Genomic DNA, 14087 nt, shown 5'->3' with positions numbered 1-14087 from the left:
TTCTTAATAGAGGGAGAAAGAAGGCAAATGTTGTAAATGGGATTTTTTAAAAAAATTCTGCTATACCAAGGAAACTTTGATAAGTAACATGATTTCTCAAATACTTCATTCTATGAGAAATGTCTGATAGGCTCTTGATAAAGTCATTTGTATTCCAACAACTGAAAAGTATACCTTCTTCATTAATAAACAGCCGTCTTGTTTATTCAGTGTTTGTATCTGAACTTAACCAGTAAAACTCAGTAATTACCTGTGGATAATGAGAAAATCTATATTCTCACAGGCTGAAAGTCACACTGTAGATGGTTGCTTTGACTGCTAGATGGTTATCGAAATACGTATTCAAAAGTGAAATCTTGGGATGCGTCTACAGGAAGTCTAATGATGAATGAGTAGCTTCATGTCTTTTTACACTTACAGTGTATAGGAAATTTGTCTGAAAAATAGACTTACTGAGTTCTTTCTTTTTTTTTAATTTTTATCTCTGGGATGTATTCCTCAAGAAAAATTTTCTGCAGCCCTCAAAATAAAACAGCTGAAAAGCAAAATGTAATGTACAATGACATATTTAAAAAGATAACTCTGAAGAAATAGCTTAACATAGGTAATAGATTAAAGAGCTTTTTGAGATTTTTTTATTCAAGCATCATTGTTGTATAATGCTATACATTTTACATAGGTTCAATAGAGTAATTCACAACTTTTAAAGTTTATACTCCATTTATAGTTATTGGATATATTCCTCCATATTACACAGTATATCTTTGTAGCCTATTTTATGCATAACTTTTGTACCTCTTAATCTCTACCCCTATTTTGCTCCTCCTCTTTGTCTTCCCCACCTGGGGAAGATTGAGAACCCACTGAGGAGACCTGGGTTCGATTTCTGGGTGATGAAGATCCCCTGGAGAAGGAAATGGCTACTCATTCCAGTATTCTTGCTTGGAAAATTCCATTAACAGAGGATTTTGGCAGGCTACAGTCTATGGGGTTGCAATAAGTCAGACACACTGAGTGACATTCAGTTTCACTTTTTTCACTTTCTTTTTTGTTATATTCACTAGTTAGTTGTATTTTTTAGATTCCATGTATGATAACACTTATATGTGGAATCTAGATTAAATTTTGGTGTTTCCTTTGCAAATAGGTTTATCACAGCATTACCCTTCTTGTTATGTAAAGAATCTGTGTGCAGTATTCTGAGAAATTACATCACCCCTGGAGACAGCACTCTGATCTTTCTGACACTGCCCAAATGGGCTCTAATCTCAAGGTGCCCCTGATGGATGGGAATATTCTGACCCTGTATTACTGTATGCTGGCCTTTATCACAGAGGTCACACTTCTGGCCACGAGCATTATGACTTTCAACTTACTGCATGCAAACAGATCACGTCTGTTCTCTCTCCTGGGATAGCATACTCATGGAGTCTGGCTCTTGTAGCTTGACCCTAGTATCCACATCATCAAAGCAGATGACAGTTGCTTTGCCAACTCTAAGAGAAAGAATATTCAGTATCAGAAGATTGCAGTAGCACTTTTATAAATGCCATCTATCATGGCAGAGCCCACATTCTCAGAAGACTTATTTGTTTTCACAAGAAGGAAAACTAACACAAATTATCTTGGCAATAACTAGGGTAAATAAATATTTATCTGTAATATCTGTTATCCTTGCTTACTCGCCAGAAATGTAAATTATCTTCCTTTCTCTCATCTCTGTATCCCTCTGAGTCTCACTCACCCCATCCTGATCCCTTGTTCTCTTGACCTTGTCACATCCAGTGACCATCGCTACCTCGTGAGCAGCCATTCATTCTCATAAGCATTCTTTGCAGCTTGGCTTTTCTTGAACCTTAAGCTTATAGACTATTCTTCAACTGTAGCCTCATAATTTATAAATTGCTTGCTCGGTTGTTTATATGATATTGGCTATGTTGGTTGGCTTAAGCTGTCATAACAATATACTGTATATTAGGTGGCTTAAACCACAGAACTTTATTTTGTCATTGCTTTGGAATTCCCAGGTCAAGGTCCAGTAGGAGAGGTTTCTGATGAGAACTCTGATGATAATTTCTTCCAGGCTTATAGAGGGCCACCCTCTTGTTCTGTACTCACTTGAAATCTTTGCTCATATGCAAAGAGAAAAAATGTGAGCTCTCTGATGTCCCTTTTTATAAGGGCATTAACTTTTCTGAACTAGACCCTACCCTCATTTCTCCATTGAATCTTAATCACTTCCTTATTGGCCCCATCTCCAAACACAGCACATTAGAAATTAGTGCTTCAACATACGAATTTGGTAAGAGGATACAGATATTTACTCCATAACACTCGTAGTATGAAATCATTCTTATATGTTGGGTTTTTTTTTTTTTTTCCTTCTCCACCTGCTCTGTCTACACTCCTAATGGGCCTGCATCTATATTTCAACATATAGCAAAGTACTTGATAATATCAAAAAAGTGGTTAAAGTTTCACATTATATAACCCAGGCTGATAAAGAAATAGATGAAAGCAAGAGAGGGAAATTCATAAACATGATAATAGCTATAATTATAAAAACATGCTAGAGATTTAGTAGGTGCTCATAAACAAAGATTAAATTTTCAAGTTAAGAGTTCATAGAGTATTTGGGTTTCATGGTACCCAACAAAATGGATGCCTTAAGTACAATGGAGGTTAAGAGTAATCTTCTATTAAACTGCCCAAAAGAATGAAGAGCAAGTTTGTTTTGTTATTTGGTTGTTTTTCCATAAAAACATTAAGATTACCTAGAATGATGACAAGATTCATGGATGGCAAAAATTATTTAGAGCTATACATGTGTTTAATGCTTAAAATAATTTTGAGTGTTGATGAGTGCATTGCTATGTTGTTGCTTAGTCACTAAGTAGTGTCCGACTCTTTGTGAACTCATGGACTGTACTCTGCCAGGCTTCTCTGTCCATAGGATCTTCCAGGTAAGAATATTAGAGTCAGTTGCCATTTCCTTCTCCATTCATGCCTTCAATATTCTTTATTAATAGGAAGTAGGGGGGATGCATGTTTGTATATTCTTTCAGATTTTAAAGTATATATTTTATTTATGATCTACATATCTTGAAGTGACTGAAATAATACTGCTAATTCCTGTTTATTTTTTAAGTCTTGGGCCAAGATTCATCTCTTTCTATGATTCCTCCTCTTCACTGCTGTCCAAATTCTTGATTAGTTAGTTAATATGTGTCTTTTTGCACATTGCTAACATTTCCAGCCACTTAAGTGTCTGTATGTCTGTATGATCTACTGCTGCTGCTACTGCTAAGTCACTTCAGTCATGTCCGACTCTGTGCAACCCCATAGACGGAAGCCCACCAGGCTCCCCTGTCCCTGGGATTCCCCAGGCAAGAACACTGGAGTGGGTTGCCATTTCCTTCTCCAATGCGTGAAAGTGAAAAGTGAAAGGGAAGTCACTCTGTCGTGTCCAACTCTAGCGACCCCATGGACGGCAGCCCACCAGGCTCCTCCGTCCGTGGGATTTTCCAGGCAAGAGTACTAGAGTGGTGTGCCATTGCCTTCTCCGCTGTATCATCTACTAAGCTGTAAAACTCTTGAGGAAATAGTATGTCTCTTGTTATTTTTTAAACCACAGTAGGTTTATTTACCCTGGAGAAGGAAATGGCAACCCACTCCAATATTCTTGCCTGGAGAATCCCATGGACAGAAGAGTGTGGCAGGCCACAGTCTGTAGGTCTCAGAGTCAGATACAACAGAAGCTACTTAGCACACAAGCAGGTTTCTGTAAGGAATGAATGAATGGTTGATTATCTCTTTTCAACATTTGTTGTCTTTCACTCATGACAGAATCATGTTTCTAATACTGAAGAGAGGCAATTTTTTTTTTTTTTAGTACTCTACTTATTTATTTTGATTTTTGACAAAGCACTGTAAAGACTTTTGACATTACTCCCAAAGCAATGAGTTCATGTTACCAAAAATTAAATCTATCATTTCCAGTTATACTCTAAGTGCATGTCAGTGATATAAGCAGTGTATTGTGGAGTAAAAATATCACAATAAATTGAGATAGAAGGAAATAATAATTGCTCAAAACCCATAATTGAATGATTATAATGTATGAACTACTGCTGTATAAAATATGTTTATAACAATGCCCTCAAGTTTATACCTTGAATACAAATATTTTTATTCACCTATTTATATAGGTATAAATATCCACTGAAGATTGGTGCTCTTATATTATCTCATGCTATATTATTATGTACTGTACCTATAAAGTATTGTAGACATAATCATATGACACATATTTTTAAATAACATACTGAGCTTCATTAAATAGTATTTACCTGCTGTGCTTCTGTTTTATTTGGAATTGTTGTAATATTTACAAATTCAAGGGTCTTAGATTTTGTCTCTATTATGAAAAAATAATGGATTTATTCAAATATTTTTCCCCCATAGGCTTCAACCTACACGTATCCCATCCCAACAAGTACACATACTCCACAGACAATGCAACACACATTAAAATTTTATTTCTATTATAGCATATATGTGAATCAAAATTGTTAGGAAAAACTGATTTTAATAGAAATGAAACTCACTTCATATTTTAAAAAGTTGTTGAAAGGCTCTTAAAGATCCTTGATTTTCCAGTGCACTGAAACCACTAATCTCTAGGGGTGAATGTAGCATTTTGTACTCAGCCATAAAAAGGAAAGAAATAATGTCATTTGCTGCAAGATGGATGGACCTAGAAAGTGTCATACTGAGTGAAGTGTCAGACGGAGAAGGACAGATATCATATGATATTGCTTATGTATGGGATTAAAAAAAGGTTCAAGTGAACATATCTACAAAAAAGAAATAGGTTTACAGATGTATCAAATAATCTTATGGTTACTTGGGGTTCAGCAGGGAGAAGGGTTACATTGGGAGATTGGGATTGACATCATACACACACTACTATATATAAAATGGATAACTAAGGACAAACTGGGAACTCTACTCAATATTCTGAAATGACCTATATGGAAAAGAATCTGAAAAAGAGTGGATATACGTATATGTATAACTGAGGCACTTTGCAATACACCTGAAACTAACACAACATTGTAAATCAACTATATTCCAATAAAAATTAAAAGATTAGATTAAATAGTCTGAATGCAGAATATTTCAAAATTTTAATGAATATTTTCAGAACATAGTACCCCACCAAAAAAAGCTTATATTTTATAGAAGCACAAGTCCTTTGCCCTAAAACTCATTTTGAAATTGAAGTGTATACATTCATTTTAAGTTAAATATCTATATTAGTGGTTATGTTAAAAACTAATTTATAATGGAAGCATATGCATTTTAAGCAACAGCTTCTAAGAATCATCTGGTTTTAAAACCATGGCACGCCCCAGGCACTTTTATGTTGTGACCTTTAATTTTGATTAAAGATGCTGTGTAAAATTGAATTTTGATGCAGTCCCTGCCTTAGTCATAGCTCTCAGTGACTTATAAAATCAAGCAATTAACATATTTTGAAAAAAAAATAATTTTAGTTCAGATTATCATAGCACACTTCTCCCCATGCCTGACTTGACCCATGTCGCCTGGCCCTGTAAATGATTGTTTCATGGAATACTTAGAGCTCATCAGACCACATGAACCCACATGAACATACTGTTTCTCTCCCTTTTAACAAGCCATGTCAAAGTAAGGAGACCTAATTTCACACATTAGAGGAAAAGAGACAGAATCACTAATCAGTGATGAAAGAAAGCACATGTGAAATGAGTTTGGGGTATGTGAACATTTTCCCAATTACCAGGCTCTATACTAAAGGGGAAGATGATAATAAACAAAATTAATAGCCTTTGCTTCACACTTTCCTAGAAAGAAAAGACACTGATCATTAATATAGGATGCTCCCTGATTTGCCACACAAAAATATGGCAAAAAATGATTTAACTTTCACAGGGTGGCTAAGTATTTCTCAAACAAAGAAAAAATACAGACCATAAAAATTTAAGTGTGACAGTAGGGCAAACAAATTGTAGTCATGATGTAATTCATCCATTTCATTTTAATTTACTTACGAAAATTAATTCAGTTCTATGTAACACAATTGACACTAGTGGTAAAGAACCTGCAGGCCAAAGAAGGAAACACAGAAGATGTAGGTTCAATCCCAGGGTCGAGAAGATGCCCTGGAGGTGGGCATAGCAACCCAGTCTAGTACTCTTGCTTGGAAAATTCCCATGGACAGAGAAGCCTGGCAGGCTACAGTCCATAGAGTCACAAATAACTGGACACATCTGAAGTGACTTAGCACACAGCACAGAGAGAAACTACATTAACATGGTTTGTTAGAAAACAAGAACATGAGAAAACCTAAAAAAAAAGAAATATCCAGGCCCATGTAAAATTTTTTAAAAGTAAAGATTCCATTTTAAATACAAACATTAGATATGTTTTTTTATTATTATTCTAAATGCTAATGCATACACATACTCAGATGTGCAAACTCACCAAGATTGATGATCCTATGTATTTGAACTCTAATTGCTTTTTCCTCCTTTCCCCAGCCTCATATGGAATATATAACTGAGGATTGCCACCTATTACAAAGCAATATTATCACCATGGGTTCTCCATTTACAAAACAATGTTGTTTAGTCATTAAGTCATGTCCTACTCTTTTGAGACCCTATGGACTATAGCCCTCCAGGCTCCTTTGTCCATGGGATTTCTCAGGTAGAAATATTGTAGTGGGTTGCCAAAAGCAATGGATAAAGTTATTAAAACAATATCATTCTCGAAGTTCTATTCCTTATAATACTTATTATAGGTTAATACTTACAAGGATATATACGTATTTGTCTAGACGTTGCATTTTTTTTAAGTATATCAACAGTTAAATCAGGTGACTGAGTGAAGCAGTTTACCCTCCATAATGTATATAGGATTCATCCAATCAGTTGAAGGCCTTAAGAGCAAAGACAGGATTTGATGAAAAAGAAGCAATTTTGCCACTAGACTGTACAAACGTTGCCTTATTTTCCAGCCTTTACATTTGGGATTTGAGACTGCAAATGGCCTGTTATTCAAAATGCCCTTGAATTTCCAGCATGCCAACCACCTCCTCTGATTTTGGGTTTCCTAGCCCCCATAATCTCATGAGCCAGTTGGGTGAAATAAATTTCTCTTGCTTTCCTATTGTTTCTGTATCTCTGTAGAACACTAATCAGTTCAGTTCAGTTCAGTAGCTCAGTCATGTCCGACTCTTGGCGACCCCATGAATCGCAGCACGCCAGGCCTCCCTGTCCATCACCAACTCCTGGAGTTCACTCAGACTCACATCCATCAAGTCAGTGATGCCATCCAGCCATCTCATCCTCTGTCGTCTCCTTCTCTTCTGCCCGCAATCCCTCCCAGCATCAGAGTCTTTTCCAATGAGTCCACTCTTTGCATGAGGTGGCCAAAGTACTGGAGTTTCAGCTTCAGCATCATTCCTTCCAAAGAAATCCCAGGGCTGATCTCCTTAAGAATGGACTGGTTGGATCTCCTTGTAGTCCAAGGGACTCTCAAGAGTCTTCTCCAACACCACAGTTCAAAAGCATCAATTCTTCAGCACTCAGCCTTCTTCACAGTCCAATTCTCACATCCATACATGACCACTGGAAAAATCATAGCCTTGACTAGACGATCCTTTGTTGGCAAAGTGATGTCTCTGCTTTTCAACATGCTATCTAGGTTGGTCTTAACTTTCCTTCCAAGGAGTAAGTGTTTTTTAATTTCAAAGCTACAGTCATCATCTGCAGTGATTTTGGAGCCCCCAGAAATAAAGTCTGACACTCTTTCCACTGTTTCCCCATCTATTAGCCATGAAATGATGAGACCAGATGACATGATATTCGTTTTCTGAATGTTGAGCTTTAAGCCAACTTTTTCACTCTCCACTTGCACTTTCATCAAAAGGCTTTTTAGTTCTTCTTCACTTTCTGCCATAAGGGTGGTGTCATCTGCATATCTGAGGTTATTGATATTTCTCCCAGAAATCTTGATTCCCGCTTATGCTTCTTCCAGCCGAGCATTTCTCATGATGTACTCTGCATAGAAGTTAAATAAGCAGGGTGACAATACACAGCCTTGAAGTACTCCTTTTCCAATTTGGAACCAGTCTGTTGTTCCATGTCCAATTCTAACTGTTGCTTCCTGACCTGCATATAGGTTTCTCAAGAGGCAGGTCAGGTGGTCTGGTATTCCCATCTCTTTCAGAATTTTCCACAGTTTATTGTGATGCACACAGTCAAAGGCTTTGGCATAGTCAATAAAGCAGAAATAGATGTTTTTCTGGAACTCTCTTGCTTTTTCCATGATCCAGCGGATGTTGGCAATTTGATCTCTGATTCCTCTGCCTTTTCTAAAAGCAACTTGAACATCGGGAAGTTCAGGGTTCAGGTATTGCTGAAGCCTGGCTTGGAGAATTTTGAGCATTACTTTACTAGCGTATGAGATGAGTGCAATTGTGCAGTAGTTTGAGCATTCTTTGGCATTGCCTTTGTTTGGGATTGGACAGTCAACAAAAACAAGAACTAGAGATGACTGTGGCTCAGATCATCAACTCCTTATTGCCAAATTCAGACTTAAATTGAAGAAAGTAGGGAAAACCACTAGACGATTCAGGTATGACCTAAATCAAATCCCTTATGATTATACAGTGGAAGTGAGAAATAGATTTAAGGGCCTAGATCTGATAGATAGAGTGCCTGATGAACTATGGACTGAAGTTCGTGACGTTGTATAGGAGACAGGGATCAAGACCATCCCCATGGAAAAGAAATGCAAAAAAAACACAAAATGTTTGTCTGAGGAGGCCTTACAAATAGCTCTGAGAGGGAGAGGGTGGGAGGATTTGGGAGAATGGCATTGAAACATGTATAATATCATATATGAAACGAGTCACCAGTCCAGGTTTGATGCACGATAGTGGATGCTTGGGGCTGTTGCACTGGGACGACCCAGAGGGATGGTACGGGGAGGGAGGAGGGTTCAGGATGTGGAACACATGTACCTGTGGTGGATTCATGTTGATATAAGGCAAAACCAATACAATATTGTAAAGTTAAAAAATAAAATTAAATTAAATAGATTTTTCTTGGAAAAAAAAAAAGCAAAGGAGAAAAGGAAAGATATAAGCATCTGAATGCAGAGTTCCAAAAAATAGCAAGAAGAGATAAGAAAGCCTTCCTCAGCAATCAGTGCAAAGAAATAGAGAAAAACAACAGAATGGGAAAGACTAGTGATCTCTTCAAGAAAATTAGAGATACCAAGGGAACATTTCATGCAAAGATGGGCTTGATAAAGGACAGAAATGGTATGGACCTAACAGAAGCAGAAGATATTAAGAAGAGGTGGCAGGAATACACAAAAGAACTGTACAAAAAAGATCTTCACGACCAAGATAATTACAGTGGTGTGATCACTCACCTAGAGCCAGACATCCTGGAATGTGAAGTCAAGTGGGCCTTAGAAAGCATCACTACGAACAAAGCTAGTGGAGGTGATGGAATTCCAGTTGAGCTAATTCAAATCCTGAAAGATGATGCTGTGAAAGTGCTGCACTCAATATGCCAGCAAATTTGGAAAACTCAGTAGTGGCCACAGGCCTGGAAAATGTCAGTTTTCATTCCAATCCCAAAGAACCCTAATATGATGATGTTATTAGTAGCATTTCTAATATTCACATCATGAGAATTTCAGAAAGAGATGTGCAAGAACATTGTGCCAGGAAAAACAAAAAAAGTTTGAAAAATGATAGTTACAAACTTTCCAAATTAGACAAAGCATATAAATTTACAGATTCAAGCAGTGTAAGGTTTATATTGGGTTGGCCAGAAAGTTCAATTGTGTTTATAGCAGATGTGTTCCTGAGAGTGGAAATAACCTAAAGATCCCACATAGGTGAATGGACAAACAAACGGTGGTACAGACACAAGATGGGATAGTAGCAGGCAGAAGATTTGTTACATGCAAGTGTATATCAAGTTACAGTGAGTGAAAACAAGCCTCAAAAAATTATGTACTGCATGTTTATTTTTATATGATTTTTTTTCACTCTTGAATTATCCTTTTTTTTATTTATTTTATTTTTAAACTTTACATAATTGTATTAGTTTTGCCAAATATAAAAATGAATCCATCACAGGTATACATGTGATTTTTTTTTTTTAATTAAAAACTGTGGTTTCAAAGAAGTAGTCAGCAGGAGCTAGTGATTGAGATAGGCTGTGGCTGTGAAGAGAGACCATGAGGGAGATTTTTTGGGCCAGTGAAACTGTGGGGGTTACATGAATATATACATGTGCTCAGATTCATATAATGGCACACAAGACATTCAACTTTACTGGAGGTTACTTCAAATTAAGAAAAATATTAAAAAGTATACATGTATAATGTATGCATTTTAATCCAGCCTTTATGTGCCATCATTTTGATTTAAGACCCAGTCTTTCCATGGATATTGTGTTTGGGGTCCTAGGTTTTTGGTTTTAGTTTGTTTTTTTCTGTTTGTGAACACATACTCATGATGATTCATATGCTAGTTCTAATTCATTTCCTCTAAAGTGGAACAATACTCAGGAATAAATCTGAGGGGGAAAAAAAAAAACCCACCAAAAAGCAGTAGAAAGAATAATTAAAAGCCTATAAGAGGAAATAGCATCACTGTATATCCCTACAAGTTATTTAACTCTCCAGAGGCAAATTGTGGTCTTGAAACTCAAGAAAAATGTGTGCTTTTATTTGTATAATACTTGTGGTTATTTAAATGCCTATACGTTTCTGGGGTAGATTTCACATTATTCAAGAATTAGTTTGCTAATGAGACTAAAAGGCATAAGAAAATTAATAGTGTTTTATTAAGTGTCTACATTTTCTATCCATTTTTTCTCATTAAGTAACATAATTTTGTGAGTTAATTTTTATTGGCTCGATTTTACACATGTGGAAATTAAACATCAAATGGTTTAGATATGTTCTCCAATGTCAGATAGCTGGTAGGAAGAACAAGTGAAACAGAAACTAGTTAGTGTTTATTATATTAATAAGTATTGCTTAATTCCATTATATCTATTTTTGGTGAAATATAGAATAAAGAAAAATAAGAATGATGGGTTTCTAGGTAAAGCATGGAGAGGAATATGTCTGGTCCATGTTTCTGAGAAACCCAAATGTTCCTCACCTGGGATCTTGGTGTGGCAAAGTGCTAGGTTATCTGAAATTCTGTCTTCTTCCCAAGAAATTTTGCTGGGTACATATTAGCAGAAACTGGGTTTCTTGATGAGAAGCACTCATGAAATTTTTGGTATTATCAGTAGGAAGCAAATGAAAGATAATTTTTATACTTCATTATTTGCATAAAATGAAAATACTTGTCCTCCTTTTCAGCTTTTTTTGTCCTTTCTGTGTGCTAGAATGTATATAAATATAACCTAGCCTCAACCATGCAGACTAAGACAATGTTCTTAGTTTTGAGAGAGAAAATGATCTCCGAATGACATAGTGGATCTGAATCACACTGCATTGCTGGCTTTTACTCAGTCCTGTCACTAGAATGTTATATGAGGAGTAGAATGGATGAGTAAGAAAAATGAAAAAGAAAACTATAATTTATGTGACTGTATTTTTGCATAGCTATGTTGTAACAACTTGTCTATGCTCTGGTTGCTATATTTGGAAAGTCAATTATTTGTATGTATAGGAATATCATGAAAATTTTTCATAAGACTAAAGAGAAGACTAACGTATAGTGGAATAAGTAGCCATGTCATTTTGTATGGTTTTGAATAATCCTGGAGAAATGTATTGTGATTGATTTGATTGCAATAACAATTTTCAAAAAAAAATGATGCTTTATTTAAAGGAACATTTATATTTATATTCTGATTATATGCATTCTTATGATAATATTTAAGTCATTAATAGGCCACTATATTTTATATAATCATTACAATTAGACATCTGCCTAGATTATAAAGCAATTCACAATATATAGTTTACTATCATTCATTTAATTTCAGTTCATCAAATTGCAGTTAATAATTTAGAAGGCGAGAGTAATCACATGGACCATATTGCAACTGAATGAAGAAAGATGCAACAGTCTGCCACAGAAATAGCCTTTATTAAAGTATACAAAACAGAAAACATTTAATGTTACAAATAAAATTAAAAATCCTTACCTATAGTAGCAAATACCTACTCCTTGGACTGTACCCAAAAGTAAATTAAATGATTAAGTTAATAAATCTCTCAGGTCCACAGAGTAAAATAAATGTTAAGGACTAAGCAGAAAACGGGAACACATTTTAGTGGAACACATTTATTTCAGGAACAAGTGACTTGTGTTCTAGTATGTTCCTAAATCACTTGTTTAAGGCTTAAAACACATATCCCTTTCACAAACATTATTGTCCATGGATTAGTTCCCCAAGCTATCCTGCAAAGTCCTCTTATCTGTAAATTACCTGAAGAAAAATCTCTATCTGTTGTGTAATTTTAGATTCCCCAGTCACTCTGACTCATTGCCAAGAGTTGGCATTTAACAATCTGTCTCTCTTCTTCAAATATCACAGCCCCATAATTAATCGAGATTCACGATTTTTTACCTCATCTAGGATACGCTTCAGCCACTAAAAGTATGGGAACATTTTAGGTTTGTTTTTCCTACCCAAAAATCATTCCTCCACTGAAAAAATCTAAAACCTCTAAACACTTCTAAACAATTTTAAATGCTCCCTGCACACTTATTTGATTATTTTGACAGTACCCATATTTGTCCCTAGGGAAATCTTCTTCCCTGAACATCATCTATTATTTCAACTATTATTCTTCACTCTTTTGTTCCATTGACCTTCTTCAGATCAGTTCAGTCACTCAGTCATGTCTGACTATTTGTGATCCCCTGGACTGTAGCAGGCCAGGCATCCCTGTCCATCACCAACTCCCTGAGGTTGCTCAAACTCAGGCCCATCGAGTCGGTGATGGCATCCAACCATCTCATCCTCTCTTGTCCCCTTCTCCTCCTGCCTTCAATATTTCCCAGCATCTGGGTCTTTCCAGAGTCCATTCTTCACCTCAAGCGGCCAGAGTATTGGAGTTTCAGCTTCAGCATCAGTCCTTCCAATGAATATTAAGGACTGATTTGCTTTAGGATTGACTGGTTTGATCTTGTAGTCCAAGGGACTCTCAAGAGTCTTCTCCAACACCACAGTTCAAAAGCATCAATTCTTTGGTGCTCAGCTTTTTTTATAGACTAACTGTCACATCCATACATGACTATGGGAAAAACCATGGCTTTGAATAGATGGACTGTTGTCAGCAAAGTAATATTTCTGCTTTGTAATATGCTGTCTAGGTTGGTCATAGCTTTTCTTGAAAGAAGCAAGCATTTTTTTTTTTTTTTAATTTCAAGGCTACAGTCACTACCTGCAGTGATTTTGGAGTCCCCTAAAGTAAATTCTTGGTTTCTGTTGTTTCCCCATCTATTTGCCATGAAGTGATGGAACTAGCTGCCATGATCTTAGTTTTATGAATGTTGTTTCACTTTCAACAATAGGCTCTTCAGTTCTTACTTGGTTTCTGCCATAAGGGTAGTGTCATCTGCATATCTGAGGTTATTGATATTTCTCCCAGCGATCTTGATTCCAGCTTGTGCTTCACCTAGTCCGCCATTTTGCATGATGTACTCTGCATATAAGTTAAATAAGCAGGATGACAGTATACAGCCTTGATATAATCCTTTCCTGATTTGGGACTGATCTGTTGTTCCATGTCTAGTTCTAACTGTTGCTTCTTGATCTGCATACAGATTTCTTAGGAGACTGGGAAGGTGGTCTGGTATTCCTATCTCTTTAAGAATTTTCCAGTTTCTGGTGATCCACAAGTCAAAGGCTTTGGCATAGTCAATGAAGCAGAAATAGATGTTTTTTCTGGAACTCTCTTGCTTTTTCGATGATCCAGTGGATGTTGACAATTTGATCTCTGGTTCCTCTTCCTTTTCTAAGTCCAGCTTGAACATCTGGAAG

Source organism: Bos indicus x Bos taurus, chromosome 20 (genome assembly GCF_003369695.1).
Source record: "Bos indicus x Bos taurus breed Angus x Brahman F1 hybrid chromosome 20, Bos_hybrid_MaternalHap_v2.0, whole genome shotgun sequence".
Classification (NCBI taxonomy): domain Eukaryota; kingdom Metazoa; phylum Chordata; class Mammalia; order Artiodactyla; family Bovidae; genus Bos; species Bos indicus x Bos taurus.
Note: the sequence above shows the minus strand (reverse complement) of the source record.